This window comes from Biomphalaria glabrata, chromosome 6 (genome assembly GCF_947242115.1).
Source record: "Biomphalaria glabrata chromosome 6, xgBioGlab47.1, whole genome shotgun sequence".
Lineage (NCBI taxonomy): Eukaryota > Metazoa > Mollusca > Gastropoda > Planorbidae > Biomphalaria > Biomphalaria glabrata.
Window position 1 is genome coordinate 25896039 of NC_074716.1, and position 26683 is coordinate 25922721.

Sequence of the window (26683 nt, forward strand, 5' to 3'; positions counted from 1 at the left end):
ATAGAGAATGTCCTTAGGAGTTCTTCCATCTGGTATGCGGGTGACATGTCCGAGCCAGCGTAGTCTTCTCTGCCGCAAAAAAGTATATATATATTGTTTGTATTGGTCACTTTCAAAACTTCCTAATTGGAGACACTTTAGGAGGTGCACGTCATGTGTCTGGTGCAGTGCAAATTAAAACTGTTTTTAATCTAGGCATGTATGTTGACACGCTCTTACTGCGATAAAGAAGAGTGCTCACAATGCAGGTGTTGTACACATTTTGGTTGCCATGATCAGTTTGGTATTTTTCCAGATACGAATAAAATTTTTTACTATTGCTGCAGAAGCTTCTTGAGAAGTGAGAGCCTCATCGTCGGCGTACAGCAATTTCGTAATCAGGATACGCCGTCTCTTCTCTTTGGTTTTAAGTCGAGTGAGGTTAAAAAACCTTCTGTCCACTTTGGGTATAAATAACATCTTTAATGTCTTCCCGCTTAACTTCTTATGAGCTCTTAATTTGTGCATGCTGCCCGCAAAATAATCCCACTGTATCCTCGAGACCGGGGGCACAGTAAAAGAATGGTTAAACGCTTGGCTTCCGAACCTGTGGTACTGGCTTCAATTCTCGGTGAAGACTGGGATTTTGAATTTCGGTAGTCCATCCAACTCTAATTGGTACCTGACTTAAGTTATGCCACATGACACCCTGCTCGTTAACCGTTGGCCGTTAATACAGATGACCTTAACATTATATGCTCTATAGATCGCTAGGTCTGAAAGGGGAACTTTAATTTACAACATTTTTATCCTCGAGACCTACTTTCTTGAAGTCAGGTGATCAAGTCACGTGGGCTGTGGAATATGTCTGTTTTTTAAATTTCCCAAACGTATTATTGTTTAATTGCAATTCTTTCTGTTGACTTGCTAAGACTTCATGGGTTTGTTTCCAGCTAGATTACTCAAAGAACTAAGCAATGAGCTAGCCCCAGTGTTCAAAATACTCTTTCAGGCTTCACTTAACCAGGACAGAGTACCAAAGGACTGGAAAGAAGCTAATGTCACCCCCCTATTTAAAAAAGGAGAAAAATCTGACCCAGGAAACTACAGACCAGTATCACTTACCAGCATCACATGTAAAATCCTAGAACACATAATATGTAGCAACATCATAAACCACTTCGACAAACATATGTCCTCACACCATACCAACATCGCTTTAGGAAATATAGATCATGTGAAACACAACTAATAGGACTAATTGATGATTTTTCAAAAGGTTTAGATAATAGTGAACAAATAGATGCTATCTTACTAGATTTTTCTAAGGCTTTTGACAAAGTTCACCACCATAGTTTGCTTAAAAAATTAAAATATTTCGGCATTAATGGTCCACTGCATCAGTGGATTAAAGATTTTCTGATTTACATAAATTATTTACCAGAAACAAAAATCAGATTATTTGCAGACTATTGCATAATATATAGAACAATAAAAACAACACAAGACACAGATATTTTACAAAGAGAATTAGATGAATTACAGAATTGGGAATCAAATTGGAGCATGTCTTTCCACCCAGAAAAATGTCAGTTGTTAAGAGTAACAAAAAAACTAAAACAAATTAATTCCACTTATCTTATTCATAGTAAACCAGTAACACAGACTAAAAACGCAAAATACCTAGGTGTTATAATAAATGAAAAACTGTCATGGAATCCACATATTGATGAAACTATTAAAAAATCCAACAAAGCATTAGGATTTATTAAAAGAAATTTCTATAAATCGAATAAGAACATAAAACTAAAATATTATTTAACCTTGGTTAGGCCAATAATAGAATATGCATCCTCCGTTTGGGACCCCTCAACTCAAGAAAACATTAAGAAACTGGAACAGACACAAAATAGAGCAGTGAGATTCATAACAAACGAATATTCACATTTGACTAGAGTAACACCTTTAGTAAAATCACTAAATTTAGAAAGCCTTCAGGACAGAAGGCTCAAAAGTAAAGTAGCAATCATACATAAAACACTGAACTATAATCTTCAAAAATACAAAAACAAAATTTAATAAAATACTCTGAAAGACACAAAGATAAAGGCACATTTCTCGTCCCATATGCTAGGACAAATTTGTACAAATTCTTCCCTAGCGCTATTAGAGCATGGAATGGGTTGCCTGAGCTAGCCAGGAAAACCAGTGACTTGGCAGAATTTAAGTCATTGGTTAATATGCATGACTAAAGGCATGACGCGTAGGACGTAATCATCTTCTTTTTTTAAGTAACGTCTGTATTATGTAAGAATCAAAGAACTGGAAAGTGGCTTGCTAAGACTTCATGGGTTTGTGAATCAAAGAACTGGAAAGTGGCTTGCTAAGACTTCATGGGTTTGTGAATCAAAGAACTGGAAAGTGACTTGCTAAGACTTCATGGGTTTGTGAATCAAAGAACTGGAAATTGACTTGCTAACACTTCATGGGTTTGTGAATCAAAGAACTAGAAAGTGACTCACTAACACTTCATGGGTTTGTGAATCAAAGAACTGGAAAGTGACTTGCTGAGACTTCATGGGTTTGTGCTTCAAAGAACTGGAAAGTGACTCACTAACACTTCATGGGTTTGTGAATCAAAGAAGCGGAAAGTGGCTTGCTAAGACTTCGTGGGTTTGTGAATCAAAGAACTGGAAAGTGGCTTGCTAAGACTTCATGGGTTTGTGAATCAAAGAACTGGAAAGTGGCTTGCTAAGTCTTCATAAGTTTGTGAATCAAAGAACTAGAAAGTTACTTGCTAATACTTCATGGGTTTGTGAATCAAAGAACTGGAAAGTGACTTGCTAAGACTTCATGGGTTTGTGAATCAAAGAACTGGAAAGTGACTTGCTAAGACTTCGTGGGTTTGTGAATCAAAGAACTAGAAAGTGACTTGCTAAGTCTTCGTGGGTTTGTGAATCAAAGAACTGGAAATTGACCCACTAACACTTCGTGGGTTTGTGAATCAAAGAACTGGAAAGTGACTCACTAACACTTCATGGGTTTGTGAATCAAAGAACTTGAACTGGCTTGACGTGAATCAAAAACGGCTGTAATGATTTCCCTAGAAATTTGACAGTTGCTGTAAATATTGAGGAAAAAAAAACTGCCTAATTAACCATACAACAAAAACTCTGGTTTGACTTTTATAATTTCTCAAAACATAATCATCATAAAATGAAATTCGCTAACGTCTTTTATTTTTAAACTCTCTTTCAGCGGGAATTTCCGCACTAGGTTCAAATGTTTCTTTGCATTCAGTAAAGTATTAAACAGAAGAACACGAACCTTTTGTGGACCGTGTTCTATACAACTTATGACTAGAAGAAGTGGACCGTGTTCTATACAACTTATGACTAGAAGAAGTGGACCGTGTTCTAAACAACTTATGACTAGAAGAAGTGGACCGTGTTCTAAACAACTTATGACTAGAAGAAGTGGACCGTGTTCTATACAACTTATGACTAGAAGAAGTGGACCGTGTTCTATACAACTTATGACTAGAAGAAGTGGACCGTGTTCTATACAACTTATGACTAGAAGAAGTGGACCGTGTTCTATACAACTTATGACTAGAAGAAGTGGACCGTGTTCTATACAACTTATGACTAGAAGAAGTGGACCGTGTTCTAAACAACTTATGACTAGAAGAAGTGGACCGTGTTCTATACAACTTATGACTAGAAGAAGTGGACCGTGTTCTATACAACTTATGACTAGAAGAAGTGGACCGTGTTCTATACAACTTACGACTAGAAGAAGTGGACCGTGTTCTATACAACTTATGACTAGAAGAAGTGGACCGTGTTCTATACAACTTATGACTAGAAGAAGTGGACCGTGTTCTATACAACTTATGACTAGAAGAAGTGGACCGTGTTCTATACAACTTACGACTAGAAGAAGTGGACCGTGTTCTATACAACTTATGACTAGAAGAAGTGGACCGTCTTCTATACAACTTACGACTAGAAGAAGTGGACCGTGTTCTATACAACTTATGACTAGAAGAAGTGGATTGTGTAGTGGGAAGACTCCTTACAATGACGAAACATTACAAGAAATAAATAGAAAAAGAAATTAAAAACTCCCATCAGCTTCTTTAAGGAGAAATCTATTTTAAAAAATATTTTTTTGTTGCTAACTCATTCCTTTTTGTTGCTAGGGCAACGGATGTACTCTTTTATCTCTCCTAATGTAATCAAATGTAATCAAATGTAATCAAATGTAATCATAACTGCATGTGCACTCAACCGCTTTCGAAGGAAACATTAAAATTAAGATATTCAACTTTTGTCTTCCTTTGTTTTATTGAGTATCAGAAAAGAAAAACATGCATTATAATTTTATTAGAACTATTCTGTTTAGTGTTGTCGACCTTTTTTTTTTGTTATCTTCGTAAACTAAGTTTTTTCCCCCCTTAATCTTCGATCAAACTTTTAATAATAATAATATAAATAATGGATCTAAAAACAAATGACCGCTCCTGGATCATGTTGGCTGAAATGACCTCTGCTGCCTAAATGTCACACTCTAAATGCACCAACACATCATCATTGTATAAATAGGTTAATTCTGACCTTTCACTAAAGATTACAGAGATACAAGTTATTAAAACGTTGAAAAGTTATATTTGAGAAAGGTAATAACAGTCATCCTTAAATTCTGTGTTCAGTGTACAAGGATAACAGTGGTATCAAGTTGCTTAGAAATATTTGACTTGTCTCCATTATTACCAGAGTAAATCTATTTCTCGACTAGACGTCAATGCTCTCTGTAGGCGTGACATGGGGGGGGGGATCAAATGACAAGATTGGACACAAGATGTCTCAGGTTTACAACGCTCACACTGTCTCGATGTAGCGGCCATATTTCTTGTCAGACAGCGCGAGGGAAGATATTAAAAATGAATACATGCTGTGAGGGGCCGTGAAATTTTCGGATCTTAAACACAAATCCTGAATTTTATCAGACTTGCACCTCAATTCAGGGTATGTAGCTTTGTGTCAGAATAGGTCAAGGTTTTTTCTTCCATTTCTGAGAATTTATCAATCGGAATACTCTTAAAACAGTGTCTGTAGCTTAAGTAATCCAATAAATGATTATTAACATGCTATGAGTAGCACTGACATGGTACATAGAGTAGCACTGACATGATAAATAGAGTAGCACTGACATGACACATAGAGTAGCACTGGCATGGTACATAGAGTAGCACTGACATGGTACATAGAGTAGCACTGACATGGTACATAGAGTAGCACTGACATGGTACATAGAGTAGCACTGGCATTTGACATGGAGTAGCACTGACATTTGACATAGAGTAGCACTGAAATTTGACATAGAGTAGCACTGACATTTGACATAGAGTAGCACTGACATTTTCCATAGAGTAGCACTGACATTTGACATAGAATAGCACTGACATTTGACATAGGGTAGCGATGACATTTGACATAGAATAACACTGGCATTTGACATAGAGTAGCACTGACATGGTACATAGAGTAGCACTGACATGGTACAGAGAGTAGCAGTGACATGGTACATAGAGTAGCACTGACATTTGACATAGAGTAACACTGACATGGTACATAGAGTAGCACTGACATTTGACATAGAGTAGCACTGACATTTGACATAGAGTAGCACTGGCATTTGACATGGAGTAGCACTGACATGGTACATAGAGTAGCACTGACATGGTACATAGAGTAGCACTGACATGGTACATAGAGTAGCACTGACATGGTACAGAGAGTAGCACTGACATGGTACATAGAGTAGCACTGACATGGTACATAGAGTAGCACTGACATTTAACGTAGAGTAGCACTGACATGGTACATAGAGTAGCACTGACATTTGACGTAGAGTAGCACTGACATGGTACATAGAGTAGCACTGACATTCGACATTGAGTAGCTCTGACATTTGACATAGAGTAGCACTGATATTTAACTTAGTGTGGTGGAATAAGTCCGCCGATCGGTTCGTTTGCACTTCCCGATGGGGACGATGGCCTGCGACTCCTAGGGGTAAAGTCTTAGAGCCACAACGTGGTAAATATTTGGTTGATGTTATATGGGCACATAGACAGGTACAAGCAAAACGCAAAGCTTATTAATTTTGTGGAAGAACAAGTATTTAATAAAGATAAATTAAGAAGAAATACAATCAGTGAGGGGGGGGGGGATGTACAGGAAGATTTAGGATTTTATGATAACGTTTAAGATAATATCATCACTGGGATGTTGCTCATAAAGATTCGTGTATGGTTTGCTTATTCGGCTGTCTCTCACTTATCTGTTATGCAAGGTTCTCCTTCGGGGTTGGATAAGTTGAAGCTCTGTTGTGCTGTAGCCAGTTGCTGGGGCCCTGCAGGTAGGCAGACACTAGTGTGATGAATATGAGGATGCCACGCGGTGGGCTTACTCCTGCGGTAGTTGCAGACCGGTCCTGGGACGTCAGCCTGGAATGCCTTCGGTTCGGGTCGAGGGTGATGAGTGACTCACCCTCAACGGGAATGTGTGGAGAGCTGCTGAGGTCTGCCTTCAGGCAACAAAACACGCCAGCCCTGGTGTAGGAGGCTATGAAATGAGACATGAGAGGAGCCTGAATTATTAAACCATACAGGCTGGTTGGCGAGGGGCGCATCCTTGATAGGAGCGTCTCCCTCAGGCTAACTAAGATACATGTCAACAACATTTTACTAGGTCTAGTAATAATTGCTGTACAAATAATACAATAATAATAATACAAATACAAATATAAATGTACAAGGCAGGGGCATAAATGAGGAGGGAAACAGGGGGACCATATTACAGGGTTGTAGCCCCTGTGACCTCATTGACCCACAGGTAAACAAGTCCGCGGTCACTCGTGACCAGAGGACCGTGACAGGAAGAAAAGGGGGGGGGGGTAGAAAAGGGCACATAACTATGTAGGCCGACAAGCCGAAAATAGTGGGGTAGACATGCGAGACTGATTCTCGGGCCTAAGGTTGCATGGTAACAGCACAGTATGTGCATAACCAAAACAAGCACAATCATAATGTATATATATATATATGTGCACATATACAGGTGCATATGCACAGGTAAGAAAATGATCTAGACTCGAGTAGGTCCAGATGAATATGGATATGAATAAATAACAATTGCATAAATAGACATTAGGATTAACTAAATTGTAAGGTGGATGTCCACCGTTGGGAATACAGTCAATGTTGACGAGTTATTAAGAAGTACATATTCATAGAGATTTACAAATGTAATATTTGGAAGCAAACAAGTGTTAACAAGGTAATGATACATGAACATAAATGTTACAGGCGAAGACACACTAAATAATAATGATAAAGTTTTTCCAACTCACCCGCTTTGCCTTACACAAGTTCCCAAATGAATCGTTGACTTGAGAGTCTTTTGACTTCTCAGTGATTCTGATCTAGAATGGCATTAACCTGAAACTTTCGTCTCCGGCTTTTATAGGTTCCCGAACGGTATGTTAAGAGTAGTGATGATCCAATGGCCAGCGAGTCTTTTGAGTTTAGAATTGTTAAATTGGACCAATCTTTTCATTCGGGGCTCATTCACCTGACTTCTTTAACCCGCGACCCGGGGGGGGGGGGACGAAGGAGGATGAAAGCGGAACCATACCATAATTATCAGGCTGGACCATCGCTCGACGGTACAGCGGACGGAAACGATTTGAATAGCCCTGGGCGTTAGGAGTGTCGACTCAAAGGGATGTACGTGGACACCAAATTTTAATGTCCCTGGACTTTACGGTTGCGTGCTTTTGTTTCGGCGTTTGGGGCGTAACTTTCAATTTTAATGTTTCTGAACTGAACGGCTGCGTACGTTTGTTTCGGCGTCTGGGTGTAACTTGGGATGTGTGTTTATGGCCTATGATTTGGGGGTTGGATCTAACCTTGATGTAATAGATTGTTTGTGTTCTACCCTGGTCAGTTTAGTGTAAAAGGGGCTATACAATGCTAACTAGTGGTTAAGAGGGGGGGTTTAGTTCCGCACTGGTCAGTTCTGTATTGAGAAGGGACGCGTTTCGTCACACTTAGAGTAGCGATGACATTTGACATAGAGTAGCACTGGCATTTGACATGGAGTAGCACTGACATGGTACATAGAGTAGCACTGACATGGTACAAAGAGTAGCACTGACATGGTACATAGAGTAGCACTGACATGGTACATAGAGTAGCACTGACTTCGTACATAAAGTAGCACTGACATGGTACATAGAGTAGCACTGACATTTGACATAGAGTAGCATTGACATGGTACAATTGTTACAGAGAGAAGAAGGTAAAGAAAATAGAGTTCAATAGAGATACATTTTGACGTAGATTTGAACCACTGACGTGAAAGTGGCTCATCTTGCCTAGTAGTGACTAGGTACATATTAGGTAACAAGTGTCTTAGTTGACCATCCAGTTTCCTCCTCATCTCTAAAATAATCAACTAATTAATCTCATTGCACTTACATGTATTATGCAATGATTTTCGAATGAGGCAAAGCATCTTTGACTTATCTCATGTTCCTGGCAATCATAAGTATTTCTAGTGACAGTATTTTATTGGTGCAAGGAAGTTTTTCAAAACATTTGATTTTATTTAAAAATCAATTCTATTCACTTTTTCAAAGTAATAATTTTCGTTGAATGAATCTAAGTCTAATTGTTAATTCTAGAAACTATTTAGATATCTAATTGTAATATTCTATTATCTTCATAATATCCAAATGTTAGATTTACATTTTATGAAACGACTTCATATAACATGAGCTTTGAGCGCAGATGTCTTTAATTTTTTTTTAAATATAATAACCAGTTGTGGATAAGCATAACGAATTTTTGAATAAAGTCTTGAATAACATAATGTATAACGGAACAGGAACACATTGAGTTTTGTACGCAGAGTTCAAAACGAACAAAAGAATCATTGACAAGAAAAACGTTCAATATAGAGTAGAATCCATTATTAAACTTCAAATATAATAACATAATTTTTAAAAAAATGTGTGTTCAATTCGGGTGTCGAACTTGGGTCACCGTCATCTTCCATAACATACGCATGATCTGATTCGGTCTGTGAGGAAAACAAACTAGTGATAGTTCTGATTTAGGGTTAGATTTTCTGCTAGATCTAGATGTAATCTTTATTAGATTTACGAAAAAATATAAACAACGCTTATACATTTCAATACAATTGAAACTACTCTAAATTTAGTTATCGCATCATTACGGTAAGACGGCTGACTACGCCTAGTTGACCTAGATGTAGTCTCCAGCCAAATTTACATTTATTTATTGTTTACTTTGAAAAATTATAACGGTCAAGCCAGTTTTCCCCGTGTGGCCAACGAGCTATTAAATTGTTTTCTCAGCGATATACATCAACTGTTAAATTCCAAGGAAAATCGTTTGAGATATTTTTTAGATCAGCTGTCAAGTGTTCCTGGATCCTGGTTCCCTGAAGTTCTGACTTGAATAGAGGTATTGTAAAAAGTCATTATTGATGAATTAGTGTCAGCATGGTCTCAAAAGATGCCTTATTTCTTTTTACTCTACACGAACTAACATCAATGTCCTAGGGCAGAAGTCAGCTTGTCTGTTTGGGCTCACCCTGTCCTAGGGCACACGTCAGCTTGTCTGTTTGTCCTCACCCTGTCCTAGGGCACACGTCAGCGTGTCTGTTTGGCCTCACCCTGTCCTAGGGCACACGTCAGCTTGTCTGTTTGGCCTCACCCTGTCCTAGGGCACACGTCAGCTTGTCTGTTTGGCCTCACCCTGTCCTAGGGCACACGTCAGTTTGTCTGTTTGGCCTCACCCTGTCCTAGGGCACACGTCAGCTTGTCTGTTTGGCCTCAACGCTGTCATCGTATCGCTGCACTTGCCTGGTTCTTTCCCCTGAAGGAAAATCTTTGCGAGGATCTTGTGAATCAGCTTTGACTATCACAGTAGTCTGTACAATCGATTTTTTTTTGAAACCCTGCCACCTAATTTCTCAATGAGCACAGCCTTGGTAGAAGCTCCCTTAACCATTACTTGTTTGTTTTCAAGACCTACTGAGATCTAAATCAACGGATAGTACCTGATAACTCTAAGGAAATTGTAAAAATAGTTTCGTTCATCGCTAACATCACTTCCAATGTCTGCAATGCCAAACACCTAGACATAGTTTAAAATGTACCGTAAAAAGAAATAGGTCTACATGGAAAAACAACAATGTGCTTTTAAAAAAAAAAATATATAAAATATATCCTACAAGCACATTCGCCTTTGTCAGTAAATAAGTTTCCCCCTAGCGCTGACAGGGAGCATGTCTTGTAGCAATTAGTAATATTCCAGACACTCAATAGAACAGCACAACTAAACAAATTGGGAGTTTAGGTGTAGTGTTTTGTAATAGTCTATTCTAAGAATATCATAAGGAACGCATCTGTTGTTCAATGATTAGCTTTATCATATAGAGACCGGTGCATCAAGATGTGACAGAAATATTTTTTGTATGCGAGTTGTCTGCCCCACGATCTGATCTTGCCTTGGCGGAGAGAACGATTTAATCTTATCCAACTACCGCTTCCCTCCCTTTTTTTTTTGTTTTTTTACAAGAGTATTTTTTTAGCACTAGGAATTGCGTCCCTTGACTCTCTCACTGTAATGCTAAATTCTGTGTGAGTTACGGTGTGATGGACCATGGCTTTGCATACGTAGTGCTGAGGTAAGTGTGCACACTGTTTTGTAGAACTAGGAGATTGTAGAACTATGAGATTGTAGAACTAGGAGATTGTTTTCGTGGGAACTTTTTAAAACTTGGTTTTGTCACATTCTCACAGAATGTATTGTTTATATTCACTTTTTTGACTGCTATACAGAACTCACTGTCACATTCACAATTATGATACATTTTGATATTTATTTTAAAATAATTATGTCAAGTAAAGTTCCCCCTTCCAGACTTTGCGATCTATAGGGAAGGTGATGTTAGGGTCATGTGTTTCTTAGATCAACAGTTAACGAGCAGAGTGTCATGTTGCCAACACAACGACCAACCGCCTTGACTTTCTTCCTTTTGTCAGGTACCTTTTAGTGTTGGGCGCCTTAAAAATCCAGAAATTCCGAATCCCAGCCTTCACTGTGATTCGAACAAAGAATCGAAAACCAAGCCACTGCGATAAATAATTATGTATTTTCACGTATATATTTTGTTTCATCTTAACATTTACCTGTCTCTTAGTCTGTTGGACTGTTGGGGCACCACACACAATCTGTCGACAGTCTTTCTCAATTCCTTTCTGGCTCGTCCATTTTTTGATGTTATAATCCCATCCCTTTCGCTGTCTTTTTCTTCTTCATTTACCTGGTACTGTCCCAAGCAGGAAGGTCTCTGCTATCCCCGTGGACCTCATATTGTGGTCATACAGTTTTGGGTTGCGTTTCTGACAGTGGTCAGCAGGTCATCGTAGGGCTCAATAGCCAATGTGATCTAGTTTCGAATTTCCATTTTTCTTACTATATATTCTATAAGCTAAATACATTTATACATTTGAAGTATAAAGATCAATATTTATATAAAAATACATTATTGTGTGTATTGAAATATAAGCGTATTTTGGGCATCACTGCTCTATACTATCGTATAAACTTTCATTTTTCTGGACACTCTAAATATCTTATCTCATTACTTATGACGCAGCTTATCTATTCCACTGGTCACCTATCATTCTGCTTGTCAGTCAGTCAGTTCATTGTTTAGTTAGTCAACTGTCAATCAACTGGTATGCCCGTTGTGATGTTTCCAGTTTGGTATTTAATGTTTTCAGTCTTTTATTCGCTTTTAGTTTTTATGCATAAAGCTTTACACCAGGTAGGAAGCTATTTTACACATTTCAAATATTCTCCAATTGCACACAAATTGTTGTCCAGATGTCTTCGAATATTTGATGAAAAGTGTTCTTAAAGAACATAAGTAATCAAAAAGTGCAAGTGATTAGAACCAATTAAACAGATAAAACAAAACGCCAATAGAACCGCAACCATATAGACACAAGTGTGATGATGACGTATTGAAGTTATTTCATGTATTGTGCTTGGATTGGTCGTACTTCACACCCACACTATTATAACTCCAACTACGTAAGGGCACGACCATGACCCATGACCTCAAGGTTGCTACCTGGGTAAATCTTCGTTAATTAATCTGTTAATAAATGTAGTGCAGATTGATGTCTTAGAGTCTTAGAGGATGGGGGAAAAACAACAACAACAGGTCTTGTCATTTAAATGTTCATAATCATAACAATTCTTTAAATATACTGAATATTCTTATATATGGTGTCATATTAATAAACAACATGTTAATAAACAGAATGTACTTTGGTGTTTCTGGTCACTCTGGTGTCCAGTTAACGGAAGTATTTTAATAAACTATTTAGGAAATAGGTGTTTTTTTTTTCAGCTCTGTGAAATCAAGAATGAAATTCTAACATTATTTGCTTGTAGCACAAAGTTGTTTTTTAAACATTTATTTAGTTGCCATCAGTGATGTTTCTTTAACATGCAGTTCGTGATAGGATTTATTCTGTCTATTTATGTCCAAACTTTCTTTCTTCATTTTCTTAGTTTTTCTTTAGGTTCCATTTATTCGCCATCACATTTCTTTACCTCGTTTTCTCTTCTTTGTTTGTCCCGCCTGTATTTCAATACTCAAAGAACGCAAACGGAATTTTAACATTCAAAGATCAGATTACTGCAACTAACTTTTAGGGTGAGAATCCCCCAACATTGAGCTAGAGACCTAGATGCATTCTAGATGCTTAAAAAATTCATTTGACAGAAGTCATTAATGTGACCTCTCATATGAATTTATGTGTAAGGAGTCAAACAAATCTTGAAGATGCTACTCATAATTCCAAGTGGGTCAAACTCTAGAGCGGGTCGCATTCGGTCCACGATACGCTGCTATCCGGCCCGCTGATGCGTGAGCGCTCAGTGTAGAAAATTCCTCAAAGCTATGGAAAAATATATATTTCCTTAGAATTCTAAATATTACTTCGATGAATTTCATTCGATGGTATTTTAAAATTCATTTTGATTTTTTTTTCGCGTAAAAACACAGCGTTATGTTTTCGGCGACAGAGTTGGAAGTTATTTTTAGTTCTGTGAAATTTTCACTGTCTATGAAACATACCATTCAATTTTCACTATGTCTATGAAACATACCATCAATTTTCACTATGTCTATGAAACACACCATCCATTTCCACTATGTCTATGAAACACACCATCCATTTCCACTATGTCTATGAAACACACCATCCATTTCCACTATGTCTATGAAACACACCATCCATTTCCACTATGTCTATGAAACATACCATCAATTTTCACTATGTCTATGAAACATACCATCCATTTCCACTATGTCTATGAAACATACCATCCATTTCCACTATGTCTATGAAACATACCATCCATTTCCACTATGTCTATGAAACATACCATCCATTTCCACTATGTCTATGAAACATACCATCCATTTCCACTATGTCTATGAAACATACCATCCATTTCCACTATGTCTATGAAACATACCATCCATTTCCACTATGTCTATGAAACACACCATCCATTTCCACTATGTCTATGAAACATACCATCAATTTCCACTATGTCTATGAAACATACCATCAATTCTGTATTTTGAATCGAATTATTTTTGTACCAATGTTAGTGTTTCCTCGCCATTAACAATTTTCTTGCGTCAATAAATTTGAAAAGCCAAAAAGAAACTTCAAAAGTGGAATCTGTAAGAAAAAACTTGCAGAAAAAAGTGGACAGATCGTCACCTTTTTTGTAGCCCAACATTCTAAGCCAACATGTTTGATGAGTAAAGTGTGGACGTTTTTGAGGGTCCTAACACTAAACGGCAATGTGAAACCAATTCTAAAGAAATAAAACATCATTCTTGGTGTGAGCTGGAAGCAATGACTACTTGCTTACGTCTAGTGGTCGGAGAACGAAAACATTTACCAATAAGAGACAAGAAAATGAGTCTGCGGTAAATCCTATAAATCCTAATGCTTGCCCATCAGCTATAAATGGAGAATTAACCGAAAACCTAATCTCCATCTTAGACATTTCCAAACAAATTAAGTTACAAGGGAAAATCAGACAAATGAACTAGAGCACAAGATATATTAGTAGCAACTAAAAAAAACACCACTTAGCTGTGCTTTCTCATGCGAAGAGAGACTCTGCCTCAGCACCAAGAGGATAGACTCTGCCTTAACACCAAGAAGATAGACTCTGCCTCAACACCAAGAAGATAGACTCTGCCTCAGCACCAAGAGGATAGACTCTGCCTCAACACCAAGAAGATAGACTCTGCCTCAACACCAAGAAGATAGACTCTGCCTCAGCACCAAGAAGATAGACTAGTGACGACATGGAACAATTGGTAACACCAGGACAACGTGAGAACCCCGACAAGCAGATCACAACTCCAGTATAGGTCCACCAAGTCAACTCAGTTTGGCATGCAACAAATAATGTATCTTATTAATGTAAATAAAAGAAATATTTTACATACAAAATATAATGTTAGCAACAATAATATGTCATAATCACATTGATAAAATCTCACTCAAAAAATGCAGTGCTTATCCCGATAATACAAGGTACAGCCACTAGGCACTGTAATGAATAGTACTGTAACACAAACAGGTGTCTAGAATCTGAAAATACTATAACATAATGCAGGGACGAACCCCCATAAAATCTGTCAGGTCTTAAGATTTAATTTACTAAATTATTAAATTGTCTAGGTATTAAAAGTAATATTAATTGCAATGTGTATGCGTGTTATAATTAATTTATAATTTATTATTACTTCCAGTCCCAAGGTTCAGCCCAACAGACACACCATACCCACCCAGTTGTACATAAACTAATAAACGATGTGTATGATGATTTAAATTAAACTATAAATTTAATTCAGTGAGATTTATACAATGAAATGATATATGACTAGTGGTAATGATAAATGATTACAAGTACATATAGCATGACATAAGAAAATTACTAAATCATAGTATAGTTTAATTAACTACTGAATTAATATTTCAAATACAATAATAACCACCTAATATTTTCCTCGCAATATTTCATTGCAAGACAAAGATTCTGTTAGAGGATTAATCACTTCATATCAACTGTTCAAGGTAACACCAGTATCTTCTAGTCAAGACGAATGTCCACCGATAAAGAATCAAAGTTCAGAGTAGTAACAAAACTCACGTCAGAATGTAACACTCAAGTCTAGATATAGAAAACCCGCAATCTGAAATCTGGAACCTCAGGCTCGAAACCTAAAACTTGAAACCTCAGACGAAAAACCTGAGACCCTATAGAAAGACAATAACAGATTCTTCTAATCTTCTAATCTAATTACAAAATATGAATACGACCGAATCTATATTAAAAATAACTTTACAATGTGATATAAAACCCACTCTAAACAGGGGTCAAAATAATCCTTCAAGAATATATACCAAGACCAACGATAAGGCTATCCAGTACCGAAGACACAAGGAGAATCCAAGAACTCCAAACATACAGCTTGGCTCTACAGCACAAGATGGAGTCAATGTACCAAACGATGAAAAAGAAAAAAATGATGTCATATGAAAAATTACGACGAAGCGACAACGGGAGAGAAACTAGTACACACACAAAAAAATAATAATAAAATAGCACAAATGACGTCATCGCCTATTGATGAAAGCGGCGCTATTAGACAGTGTACATTTTTACTACACAACTACATAGATAGTTGTGACACAGCATACTTTGGAGCTGCTAGCATTCTGAGCTGAGAAATAGACATTTTTATGACGGTTGTTACAGAGCGTCGCATGATTTATGCAGACGTCTCAACTGAAAGACCTTAAAAGGATCTGGGTTTTGGTGATTAATGCGACATCACGTCAAATTTAAATGAAATCAACAGAAAACTTCATATGAAAAACAAGTGGATAGAAATCGGCTTGTAAACGATTCATGGACGAAAAATAAATGAAGTGCTCCGACTTCGTGTCTTATTAATGAAGCTGAATACTTAGAGGCTGGTAATGGATAAATTTCAAACATATTGTTAATTAACGGGTTTCCTTAATAAATGTTATCTGGTCTATTTCATTTCTTTTTTGTATCTTTTCCCTAATATGGCCCGCGACAGGAGTGCCAGAAATTAAAAATGTCCGTAGCTCAAAAGTAAGAATAGCAGATTAGGTTTTTGAAAGCTTTTTAAATGCAGGATAATGTGTAGATACCTCAGAATATGCAAAATCGTCATTCGACCCCCCAAGGGTGTCGCGATCCACAGGTTGAGAATCCCTGCCTTACAGGCATCTGGAGGTTTTTTAAACTGGAGGAAGGTGGTTTAAATTCAAAAACCCCTTTGGCTAGCATTTTGAATGCGTAATTTTTTTTTTTATATTTTAAAGGTATTTTTAAGCTTCAAACCCCGCTGAAGGGGGGTTTAAACTCAATCTTATATAATACAGACGTTACTTCAAAAAAGAAGATGATTACGTCCTACGCGTAATGGCTACGCTCATAGAATTTTTAGTGTGTAATTTGCTTTTGTTATATTGAAGAGGTATTTTTTAGCTTCAAACCCCGATGGAGGGGAGTTTAAACACAACATGCCCTATGGCTACGCTCATATTGCTTTTTTTATTTTGAATAGGTGGTTTTTAGCTGCAAAATCCGCTGGAGTTTTTTTTTAAACACAAACCCCTCTTTGCTACGCTCATAGAATCTGGTGACTGATGTATGGATAGTCTTATATTGAAGAGGGGGTTTTATCGTAAATTTTGGAAGGGGGTTTAAAATAAGGATCTTCCTTAGCGGTGCTCTTGGAATTTGGGGATTGTCGTTTGCATTATTTGTTTTCTTTTGTTTTATAGAAGAGGGGGGTTTAACTGTAAAACCCCTGGTAGGGGTTTTAAACTCAAAACCCCCATTGTCTGCGCTGGGGCAATTGATGGTCTAGTATTAAAATTCCACTTAAAATAAACAAATTCAAAGCTAAAAAGCCAGTCACCATAGACCGACCCCCCACCCCCCTGAGGGGGAATTTCATTTCGGATTTCGGTTTGAACCCCCCCCCCCCCTGGCTACGTCCATGTCGCAGTCCAGACACAACACAAAATGGTTTGACCCTCTAGGAGCTTATTTATTATTGACCAGATGGCATCTCTCTTTCAGACTAGACTCGGCATGCTGAACAAGAGTAAGTGCATGTGTGTGAGTGTGTAAAATGACGTAGTGTTGTTACGTAAGTATTATGATATATTCACATCAGAGAAGGGGAGGTACTGGTTGTGGATCCAATGTTGTAAGTTGATTTGTAAGCCCACTTGATAGATTGACTTAGAGAGATGACCCTAAGGTTTCCAGAAGAGACCGTCCTGCGGGATAACTCGCCAGGGAGCTGACCGATCAGTACATGGAAGATAAGCTTAAAAGAAACAAAGGTCTTTCGCTGCGGTTGTGAAACCAGTTCCGGGATAAAGTTGGAAGAATGTCAAAGGTCGAGTTAGTGTATCGATACTTTGTTTATGAATCGACGCTCACAATAGACGCATTTATGTGTGTGTGTGTATTAGCGGTTTAAATATGACTGGTATTGACTGGTATGGTGGGCGTAGAAACCACCATGTAAACAAATGAGCTGTAGTTCGATTCTATTTAAGTCAGTCAGTACCAATTACTTATAATTTCATCAAAGGCTTTAATTTCAACTGGAGTTTTAATATAGCGTGTTTTAATAATCGATTTTTTGAAGATGTTACATTTGCAAACAATATTTTCATTAAAAACGTACCAGTTCCAGTATTAGCTGATGTACCAGCCCGGTACATAATGTCATTTTTTGGCGCTGATGTGTCACGGTGTGTCTTTTATGTAGACGATTGGGATACTCCTCATGTGTATGTGTGCTGCCAGTTCATGTCTATCTGTCATGCTAAGATCTTACACAACTACATGAGCTGAAAATAAATACTAGCTATGCGTGTCATTTTGTTCCTAACATTATGAATATTGAATGCGAATACTTGTGCTATACCTTACTTCTAAAATCAAGTAAAAAATGCAGTTATTGGTTAGGGGAGTTATATTATTAAACGATGTGTGTGTGTATTTATTTAAATTTTGAAAATCAATGTTTGGCCTCTGTTATGTTCTAGGTGCGGTGCATTGACTACTTTGGATTTGGTCTTTCATTTCACTGTTATATTCATGGTCATTTTTGTGAATACGAAGTAGGAGTGAGTTTGTGTGTAACAACGTAGGGATGTGTAATGTAGGGTTAACAAGACATGCATACAGGGGCTAAATATGTGTTTAACGCAAACTCCTTTTAAGTTTAAAAAAAAATTCATTGAATGAATGACATTATTGATACAAAAACATATATGTAAAAAATCTCTCTATTGTGAAAATAAATATTATATTCAAATAAATGTGATGCCTGACTAGACTACTGCTAAGATTTTGTGTACAAGTTTTATTTTTGTGGGTTTTTTTTGTAGGAAGAAAGTCATTTAAATGTTAGTGAAATACTGAAGGTAATAGAAATGGAAATGAGAAACATACAATATTGGCCTAGAGAATGATTTTAAATTTCGGAATTTTTAGGGCTGCCCTTGAATCTACCAAACTCTAATGCACTGGATACCTGACAAGATGGGGAAAGTAAAGTCAGTTAGTCGTTGTGCTAGCCACAAGACACCTTGTTAACCGTCGGCTATAGAAACTGATGACCTTTACATCACCTGTCCTATAGATCTCTTAATGGCGTAGTTAGTTTTACCTATAAAGAAAGGGACGTAACTTGTGATTTATTGTGTTCAACTTTTACCACACACTGCAGTTTCACAGACATCATCAACTCTATACGTCACGTGGCATGTTACTCTTTTATTTTATGCATAAACATCTGGCCTGGAAGGTTATTCTATTCTGTTTAACTCAAAAACTTCTCTTTCACGGCTTAACACATGCAGCTAATCACACTATAAGCAGACTTAATTAAAGACGCACTTGTGTTATTTCAATGATGTTAATATGGATTAATTTTGTTAAAATCTGGCATAAGGACATATCCCAGAACGAAGCTGGAATTTCTATTAAAGAGCTAATTTCAGCATGACATTCACACAGAAAATAGCTTTGTCTGCGTCAGATGCGAAAAAGAATGTAGGCCACTTCATTTTTGATCTCGACACCCGAAGAACTGATTTTTATTATTAATATCAAATCTTCAGTGTTTTTGTTTTGATATTGTCTATGTCATATGTGGTCGAACGACAGTGCCAGTGACAGGTAACAAACTAATTCTGTTACTGATTTAAGAACTTTAAAAACATTTTGTTTTAGTTTGGCCAGGCATGACGACACTATCGTCCATACTTTTATGTGAGTCGCCCCGATTGATTATACAAATTAAATATTTTCTAAAAAAAAAAAAATAACTGTAACAAAACATAATAAAAGCAAGGACACAAGCACTTTCAGTAAAGGACGACCAGATAAAAAGGAAGCTAATTGTCTTTTCTTGAATGAACTCTGCAGAGTTATGGCTCTTACTTGGCCAACTTCTTTACCTTGAGCTAAAGACTAACATTATTTACAATGACCTGGCTATCTGGACTGTCTCCAGAAACCAGAGTTGGCTGCTCAGAAAAGAAGATAAATGAGCCACTCTGCTAAAGGCCTGCTGTTCACATTTTTTAAAAAACTAAGATCTCTATTCAATGTTGCCAAGCTATCGGATTTCCTTGTTGTTTTCGCTTGACCATGATGGCGTCGAAGTGAATGCTATTATTACACGATTTTTCAAAAAGCCCCAAAAAAAAAAAGTATTTTCTTTTGTCCGACAATAAAGAAGAAAAAAAAAATAAATAAAAAACCTCCTAAATGAAACGGATGGCTGTTTCGTAAGAGCGAATAGCTTACAATTAATTACTTATGAATGCTAGATGTCTAGATAGATAGATTTGTCCCTCTCCCAGCAAAAAAAAAAGTCCTGGTTAAGCGTATGTATAAATCTACACAGAGTCCGAGTATGTACAGTTCTAATGATAGGACCATTGATCCAGACTTTAGAAGACGGTGCGCAACATGTGCCTAGACGTGTATTAGTTCAGTCTTGACTAGTGTCTACAAGTGAATCAAACATGGTCTTGTCCTGTAGCCACATTTAGTGGGGTTTTTTTTATACTTTTAAAAATGATAACGGTCAAACCAGAGTTTTTCGAGTGTGGCCAAAATCACTGGCATTTCTCTCCCAAAGACATTCAATCAACTGTCAAATTGATTGAATAAAGTTAGAGCTTCTTCGACAACCATGTCCAGGTATTTCCACCCAGGCTTGGACGATAAATTTGCAAGCTGAATAGAGGAATTGTAATGAAATGAATTAATAGCTGTATGGTAAGAAACCTGCACGATTTGTACATAAACTTTTGGCAAAACCTTGCGACGTACGCCAGTACTTACAATACCCTTTCAAAAAAAAAAAAAAAAGAAAGGTTTATACAATGATGAATGTGATCATTTAAGAATCGTGGAAATTGAAGTGTTCATGTTTGTTTATATTTAAAACCATAAATAAAACAAAGCTTTGTGTAACATGACACATTAGTTATTATATATTTGAAGTAAAAGAAGACTCTTGAAGACTAATGCTGACTTGTTCTAAATGTATCTATTGCCTCACTCTATAGAACATATAGGACAAGATTTCCCTCGTGGATCTGTCATTTAGCCTACGTAATAAACGTGTCTTTTTATCTTTAAATGTACATTGTACTAGCTTTAATTTGACCCGGCTTTGCTCGGGTTTTTTCTTTCTACTAATAACATGTATTTATTTCGTTTGAATTCGTGTACAAATCTGATTTAGATAAGAAGTTGATCTAGACATAGTATCATCTAGAGTATAGAACGTGGTAAGCGTGGTCGAGTGGCTAAGTACGCTTGAGCGTGGCTTGGTTTGGCTATGAAGGGGGCTCGAGGTTCGACACCCGAATCGGGCAGAGTCATTTTAAATGAGCGCCTAAAGGCAGCACTAGTCCACGAATAAGATGGGACCATAGCGCTCTGAGCATTCTATAAGCATGAAAGTAGCGCTTTATAAAAGCTATAATTTATTTATTTAGATGGTTTACCCAAGCGGAGAATGATTGTGTACAGATCTCGATTCTAGACTTAGTTATAAAATAAATAATTTTTTTTTTTGTTTTAATTTTGTAAGCTATATGTAGACTGTCCCTACCAATAGAAGTGGAAATGTTTTCTGTAGAATAGTGTAGATTTATAATTAGTATTTATTTAGAAATATAAGAGGTCCAGCCTCCAAATAAAAAGAAAATACTTTATTAGATCTAGAGTTTAGATCTAGCTATCAATGAAATGAAAGTAGGTTTTAGATCTATTTTTTAAATGTGTATTATTAATTAAAAGTATAGTCAATCAAATATATATAAGAGAATACAAAATATTGAACTCTCAATGATTTAAAAATAACTCAAAATAAATGTATTAGTCAAAAGTCAACATCTCTTTTATTTTTTTTTGTAGCGCTGTTTTGTTTTGTTTTTACATGTTTCGGATGTTCCTTCAGAGTTGAAGATAGTTTACTTCCTAGTCCAAACCTCCCGCAGGTCGACGGGGGATGGGAGCGGGCAGGGTTTGAACCCCTCGACCGTCGATAAATCCGAACGACAGTCCAGCGCGCAAACCGCACGACCAGGCAGCCATCCTCGCTGCAAGCTCATTACCTCAAGACGCGTCGCCATGGTGAAAACCGTGCGTAGGTGTAGATCCCTCGCCCTTGCCAGCAAGGGGTCTGGGGGAGTGCTGAGAGCTTCCCCAGCGCGGGGCGAAGCCCCGCCGCCAAGCACTATTATGGTATTGAAAGCCAACTAAATGCATATTCTGAGGTACCTACAGTGCATTATTTTGCTTTTAAAAAGTTTTATTTGAAAAACCTAATTTGCTATTATTACTGACTTACACCCTCCCGCGCCGTTCGGCGCATTCGCTGGCAAGCTGTTTCCACAAAAATCTGTCACTGGCAATGTCCGAAGCCTCTTCCCACCTGCTCTGAGGATCTTCATGAAAGTGTGGCGCCAAGTTGTACTAGGTAACTAGGATGTCATCGCAACTCTTATTATGTGTAATTCATTTTGTCGGAGAACATGTCCCGCAAACCTCATGCGACGCTCTGTCTTACTAAGGGGTCGACTCCCATTTCGGCATAGGATTTCCTTGATTTAGACCCGCTCTCTATAACTGACTCCTAAAATCCGTCTTAGCCATCTTTGTAGAGCCACATTCAGTGCTTTTCAATTTCATTGCACTTTATTAATGGAGCCCAGCCACTGGTAGACGTGTAACTTCTCTTGATTACGATTTTAAAATTAGGTGATTATTTTGCTTTAGCTGTTATATCGAAAAGGGAAATTTTATTGTCAAAATCATCTGTTGGGGGCTTTTAAACTAAAATATATCTGGAGTTTTTTTTTTAAATTCAAAACCACATTTAGCTAAAGGTCATAGAATTTGGTGACTGTAGTTTGCTTTAGAAATAATATTGAAGAGAGAGGCTTTCAACCTTAAAACGCTCTGTAGGGGGATTTTAAACTCAAAACTATCTTGAGGGGTTTTAAACTTTTACAAAAGCCATCTGGAGGAGAGGGGTTGAGACTCAAAACCCCTCATTGGCTTGGCTACGCTCAAAGAATTTTAGAGTGTAATTTGCTTTTTTTTTATATTGAAGAGGTATTTTTTTAGTATCAAACCCTCTGAAGGGAAATTTAAACTCAAAACACCCAATAAGCTTGGCTACGCTCATAGCATTTTGATTGCGAAATGTGATTTTTTTTTTATTTTGAAGTTTTATTTTTTAGCTTCAAACCCCGCTGACCGGGGGTTTAAACTAAAATCCCATTTGGCTATGCTCATAGCATTTTGAGTGCGTAATTTGCTTTTTTTTTATATTGATGAAGTATTTTTAGCTTCAAACCCAGCTGAAGAGGGGTTTAAACTCAAAAACCCCTTTGGTTACGCTCATACAATTTTGGGTGTGTAATTTGCTTTTGTATTTTGAAGAGGGGTTTATCGTAAATTTTGGAGAGGGGTTTAAAATCAAAATCTTTCTTAGATGTGCTCTTGGAATTTTGGGATTGTCGTTTGCATTTTTTTTATAGAAGAGGGGGATTTAAATGCAAAACCCCCTTGTAGGGGGTTTCAAACTCAAAACCCCTGGTAGGGGGTTTTAAACTCAAAACCACTGGTAGGCGTTTTTAAACTCAAAACCCCTCTAAACCCCCTGGTAGGGGGTTTCCAACTCAAAACCCCCTGGTAGGGGTTTTTAAACTCAAAATCCCCTTGGCTGTGCTAGGGCAAGTGATGGTTTGGTATTAAAATTTCACATAAAATAAACACTATTAAAGCAAAAGATCAGTCACTAAACTCCGACCCCCCCCCCTGCCCCGCAAGTGATGGTTTGGTATTAAAATTTCACATAAAATAAACACTATTAAAGCAAAAGATCAGTCACTAAACTCCGACCCCCCCCCTGCGGGGCAGGGGGGGGGATTTCATTTCGGGGGGGGTTTGAACCCCACCCACCCACCCCCACCCCCGGCTACGCCCATAAAGCGGTACATATAATGGTGCGCGCGAGTAATGGAAATGTGTGTCAACGCGGCTAAAGCTATTCACATTTAGAGGGAATGAATTTATGTAAAAAATGTTTTGGAGACTGAAATTTGAATGTTGACTTTTATTAAAAATGAAATGAATAGACACTATTTTGTATGTTCATGTGTAAAAGTAAAAAAATATGTTTTCGTGAATTAGACTTACGGTTTGAGAGATTGTCATCTCTGCGCATGCGTGACCTCTCCGTCTTGTCTCGTCATGTAGACATGGCTATGTGACCTAGATCCAAGAAATACTTTCATAGAGTTGAGCAACTTTTTTTGGAGGGTCTTAAGCTTGTTTTAGGGCTACTAAACTTACGCTACGGTTCCAGTTAGTACCCAAGGAACATTTATGCCAAGTTTTATCAAGATTGATTTCCATTCGATACATACATACATACATACGCATTACTTTCTGCTTTATATTGTTACGAATGAACAGTGACAGGTAGAGGTCACTATGTGTGACCCCGGCGAGATGACACAGCACCGAGTGTTATCTGGAATCTATGCATGTAAACAAAGACAGGATGGGACGTGCCTCACGTGTTGTTCCAGAGGACGAACAGATTTACGAAGGGGGGCATTGTGACAAATGAACAGTGACAGTTAGAGGTCACTACGTGTGACCTCGGCGAGATGACACTGCAGCAGGCATCCTCTGGAATCGACATGTATAAACAACAACAGGATGTGATGTTTCCTCCCATGTTGTTCCAGAGGGTACTAGCAGTGTTTTTGCAACAATAGACAAGCGATTAGGGACTCTTTATAAACCAGAGATGTTCATGTGAAAAGAGTCAGTACAGTCGTCGATACTGTTCTCTACTGTGCGAGACAGTAGAAGAGAGTGGACTTGAGCCGTTACAGTCGATACAGTCGATGTAAGACGTATACGCTACATGTTACAGTGACGAATTGTTATAGTTATAATTCAATAAAGTTATTTAAAGCTGAAAGTTGAGTCGTCAAGTTCTTTGCAGTGTTTCTTTTATTTGTGTGCCTAGTACATTTAGCCAGAAAATCAGAAATACGTAACAATTGGTGTCAGAAGTGGGATATTTTCTGGCTGAAATGTCTTCGAGGAAACTACTTAACCAGCTGTTGGTCAAAGAATTAAGGCAAGAACTTCGTGAGAGAGGTCTGCAGCTCAATGGTAACAAAGAAACACTAACAGAACGCCTAAGACAGGCCCTTATTGAGGAAGATCAAGATCCAGATGAATACATATTTGAATTAAACCCAGATAAGACAGAGATCCTGTGTAACATGCAGGGCCAGATGGACTTAATGAAGGAGAGCTTCAAGAAAATAAACGCCATGAATGAAAAAGTAAATGAACAGATGAGCTCTATGAACGAGAAGATTGACCAGAGAGTCAACACTGTGGAAAAAGAAATGGAAGAGATAAGGACTCATGTCCAAGAACAACTGAGTAAGGAACGGGGTACTAGAACAAAAACATTAGTGCCCGAAATCTCTGGGAAGATAAAGCCGCCTGTGTTTGATGGATCCATCTCATGGACTGTTTACAAAAGACAGTTTGAGGCAGCGGCCAAGGTTAATAACTGGAACACTGAAGAAGAGAAAGCGACTGCTCTGGTGTTAGCTTTAAGAGGGAAGGCAGCAGAACTGCTTCAGTCAATAACAAATCAACAATATTACGCTGCCATTGTTAAGGCTATGGAGCTCCGTTACGGAGATGAACATTTACAAGAAGTTTATAGAGTTCAGTTGAAAACCCGACAACAACGCTCCGGTGAAACCTTGCAAGAGCTAGAGGCGGACATAGAACGTCTTGCTCATTTGGCATATCCAACAGCAGCACAAGACTTTCTGGACGTCATTATCACTGATGCATTCATTGATGCTATTCGAGATCCAGAACTGAAGAAGGCAATAAGAATCAGTGGTAAGCGCAAATCCAGCGAAGCTCTGGTCTACGCCCTCTCCTATGAAGCCGCCAAAGACGCCTCTAAGAATATCCATCATGGGCGTATGCTGGAAGTCCAAGAAGAAGATCTTACACAACTTCTCAGAAGGGTAACTGAAGTGCTAGAAGAACGCAGACCAAATAAGAAGCAAGAAGGACAGAATAGAACCAGTGTACGTTGTTGGAATTGTGGAGAACCTGGCCATCTACAAAGGAACTGCACGAGAAGATTTCCCCGACAAACAGAGTATCAGCACAGACCGGAGACAGATGCAAGGTCAGGTGCTCATGTCTACCAGGGAAACTAACTTTCGCCGGTTTTATGGGGCAAAAATCGGCGATCAAGAACATGACAGCCCCTGCAACTATAATTCCAGTCGCTGTGTTAGGGAAGAATAAAAGTCTGTACATCAATGGTAGAATTGGATCTCGAAATTACCGTTTTCTTCTAGATACTGGTGCCTCACGTTCAGTCATTCGTCCAGACATTGTCAAAAAGAACGAAATCAAGAGAGTGAACTCTTACTCCTTGAAGACGGCCAGTGGAGAGATGATGCCTATACATGGACTGACAAATATAAACTTTGAGCTCGGGCATCAGTCATTTATACATGAATTTCTGATCGCTAACATTACGGATGACTGTATTATTGGGCTCGATTTTATGCAGAAATGTGAATTCTCTCTGAACATCGGAGGTGGTACTTTGAAATGTGGTGATGTTGAGATTCCCTTGCTCGGGGATGAAGATGAAGAGAATGGTCAAATAAGAAGAATCCTTTTGACAGAAGATACAAGTTTGCCAGCTCAGTCTGAAGCAATTATCTGGGGAAAGTTAGAGCATGGTCAAACTGCAACGATGACGGCGATAGTGGAAGGCATTGAAAATGACAACAGCGGAATGGCAGTAGGAAAAACATTGGT

General features: G+C 37.9%; 1 protein-coding gene across 4 annotated transcripts in view; it reads left to right on the plus strand.

Annotated features, from left to right (window-relative positions):
* Window positions 1-26683, plus strand: part of LOC106079137 (relaxin receptor 1-like) — a 327070-nt gene that overhangs the window by 23417 nt on the left and 276970 nt on the right. For 2 of the 4 annotated variants that reach the window (XM_056032401.1, XM_056032400.1), the window contains exon 1: window positions 10633-10766. The exons of 1 other annotated variant lie outside the window; for it this stretch is intronic. The gene's annotated coding sequence lies outside the window, so the exon portion shown is untranslated. Of the gene's footprint in view, window positions 1-10632; window positions 10767-26683 lie in introns of those variants that run through there. One more of the 4 variants, XM_056032403.1, reaches the window with a different exon arrangement.